This window comes from Alligator sinensis, unplaced genomic scaffold (genome assembly GCF_000455745.1).
Source record: "Alligator sinensis unplaced genomic scaffold, ASM45574v1 scaffold243_1, whole genome shotgun sequence".
Classification (NCBI taxonomy): Eukaryota; Metazoa; Chordata; order Crocodylia; family Alligatoridae; genus Alligator; species Alligator sinensis.
In genome coordinates, this window is record NW_005841841.1 from 917,251 (window position 1) to 920,322 (window position 3,072).

Here is a 3,072-nt window from a genome sequence, read left to right on the forward strand (position 1 = left end):
AAGTTTCTGGAAGAACAAAAAATTTGAAGGTGCAGCACACCCCGAGATGAACTCTAGTTACATAGGCCAGTGTCTGCCACCAAGAGCTGTTGGGCCTCAATACTGCAAAGTTTTGAGGATGTACTTAACTTTGCATACTATAAGTAGTTTCACTGAAGCCTATGGCCAGGTAACCACCTATGTAAATCTATGAATAGTCAGCACTGGTTGGCATATTACCTCAAAAGTGAACCCTTTTATTTCAGTGGGACTGCTCACATAAGAAAGCATTTCTTAGTTCAACTAAGGGTGGTAAAAACTAGCCCAAGATGAATAACTGATGATAACGGCAGAGCTTGGATTGCAAATAGAACAAAAGGGTTTTGTAGTGTTAAATTCATGGTCAGGACAGAATTTAGCAACAGTTTAAGTTAATGATTTAAACTGGCCTTCTTCAGGATGCATCTATGCAGAAAAAGAAAATACTATGCTTGTGGTAGTATACAAACCTTGTAACTTCTCTTTGTTCAACAAACTAAGGTCCTATAATAACTGATATGTAGACAGGTTTTGAATTGCTGTCATCACTGTAATGTCTGAGTACCTCACAACAATGTTGCCAACCGGCTGTACATTTATGACCACTTTGTCAAAATCAAATGTAAAAATACCCGTCTGTAAATGTTGCAAGAAAATTAAGCTGTCTGTAAAAAACAGAAAGCCACCAGAGCTTCAGTAAGGCTCCTTGGCTGGAAAGAAGCTGGAGGTATGGTTGAAGGACAAATTGAGCACAGTAATGCCACTTGGTGTCTGAGAGGGAGTGCAACACCCTGAAGTGAGCTCTTTTCAGGGTTTTCTAGCTCCGAGGACTCTTCATAGCTCCCTGCCTCTCCTCCCAAGCCTTCTGCTGTTGATGCTTCATTCCTTTTGCCTATAACACTCCTCATCTCACAGGTAGGCAGACAATAGCTTTCCATTGGAGGGGGGTCTATGCTGGGATGTTACTGGGCAGGGACAGCAAGGGTAAGGCTGGGACATAGGCTGGAGGAGTGCAGCATGTTGCAGGGTGTGGTATCAGGGTCTGGAGGTAAAAAGGGGATGCTAGGGGAGCATAGCATAAAATCATTACAGTAGTTGAGCAGGATTGCCAACCCAAAAAATAGTTTTAATGATTGTAACAGGGAGCCTGGGGCTCTTGTTACTTTAAGGGAGAGACTGCAGCAGAAAGGGCCCCAGGAAGTTGAACAGAGTTTAGTTGCAAGAGGGAAGGTGGCAAGGGAACAGCTCAGGTAATAAGCTGCCAATTAAAGTATGGGAACACACCTGCAGCTGGTCAAAATAACACCTGATTGGAAGGGGAAGGAGCCCAGTGAATATAAATCTGGGTTACTGAGACAGAGAAACATAGAACCCTGCTGAGAGAATATCCTGCTAGCTTAAACTGGTAGGGAGAGTGAGCTTCAAGCCATGGCAGGTACTCCTAAGGCTGAGGGAGCTAGAGAATAGAAAGGTGGCTGTATAGGATTATAATGATTGGGGGTGGGGGGGATGGGACTTTGAGTTAAAGTGGTTGCTTGTGTTGGGTTTTTCGGGGGTTTTCCCCTAGTTTTATACCAGAAGACCAGGTGTGGTTGATAGGGGTGGATTGGAGGCTGCAGGGGCACCCAGTAAAGAGCCTTTCCAGGGTCTGGACTCCATAGAGCAGAAGCCTAAATGGTTTAGGTGGCAGAATAGAGATCAGCTTTGCCCTGGGTTACCAATGCCGGTGGGGGGAGGGGCTGCACCGAGAGCAATCTTGTCCTGGACTACAGATGCCGAGGGGCCGAGACACGGAATAAGCCTTGGCCGAGGGGACCAGAGAATGAGGCTAGGCAAAAGCACTGGTGAGGGCACTCCAGGACTCGGAGGCAGCTTTCCTATTAATGTCAAAGGAACATCAAAGTGTGACAGGTGAGATAAACAAGGAGGGGTTCATATAGAGGACCAGAAGTGTGGATAGGAGTAGGGTGGCCCTAGGAAGTGCCATGGCCCTCCCAAGGGCCCATCCTGTCACAATGAGCATCTTCAAACTTTTTATTGACAACTGAATATTTTTACTATTTTTGGTATTAAACCCCTAAACTTGAACATGGCCCTCATCCAGGGTCTGGCAGTGGGGTTCCATTTACATAATGTAAAACATATTAGTAAAGACATGAGATTAAGAAAACCCCCATACTGTTTTGGCTTGGCAACCCTGCATCAGAATCACTAACTGATTTATTTATTTATTTATTTATTTATCTCGCACCGTCCTGTCCAATGGGTGAAAAAAGAACTGTTAAACTCCTGTGGGGAATGGGCTGTTGAGTTACTTGCCCAAGGTCCCAGTGTATTTATGGCAAAACAGAACTGAATTCACACCGCCAAGATCCCACTCTACACCATTAAGCACAGGACCATCTTTCCAGGTCAGAAGGTACCTTAGCTGAATAGTTTCTTACTGACAGAGTACTCCTTGTTCATTGATCCCAGTAAGTACCACTCGGCTTAAGGATGACGAAAAAATATCTTTGATGAAGAAAACAAAAAATGGAGACACTGGTAATAAGTAAAAGAATAGAAGCATCAAGCAATTTCACAGTTTGCACCTGGTGATGGTTCTCCTCCCTGTGCTGAATATATTTTCTGCATAGGGAATAAACAAAAAGAGCATTTTTCTCATTACTGCTCTTTAAGATCCTTTCCCCCTTTGGAATTCAGGTCAGGCTCAGGTCTCAGATCATTAAGATATAAAACTGATGACTATATATTGTGTTTGCCTGCAGTTTTTGTTAACATAGGTATGGATTAGAGTTCATATTTTCAGAGGCAGCCACTGCTACTTGGTTCCTCAATTTCTGAGTGCCCCTCTAGACAAGTTGGGCCTGCGTTCCACAACCTATGATCACCTGTGGTTCCAAAGTTCTGCTTGGGGATGTAATCACTCATCATCTATGTCACGGCGGGGTCCTCGCGGAGGGCCGTGTGCTCCTTAAGGTCCCTTGCTCCGTGTCAGGCCGGCCCAAGGCACCCTCTAATTCTCGCCCGCCACGTCTTGATGGAATATATATA

At 44.8% G+C, this 3,072-nt stretch overlaps 1 long non-coding RNA gene across 1 annotated transcript in view; it reads left to right on the top strand.

The window, feature by feature from the left end:
- Positions 1 to 1,394: 1,394 nt before the first annotated feature.
- LOC102369344 overlaps positions 1,395 to 3,072 on the top strand; it is a 10,185-nt gene continuing 8,507 nt past the window's right edge. The window contains exons 1-2 of the long non-coding RNA XR_322888.1: positions 1,395 to 1,453; positions 1,791 to 1,929. This is a non-coding gene — a long non-coding RNA (uncharacterized LOC102369344). The remainder of the gene's footprint in view (positions 1,454 to 1,790; positions 1,930 to 3,072) is intronic.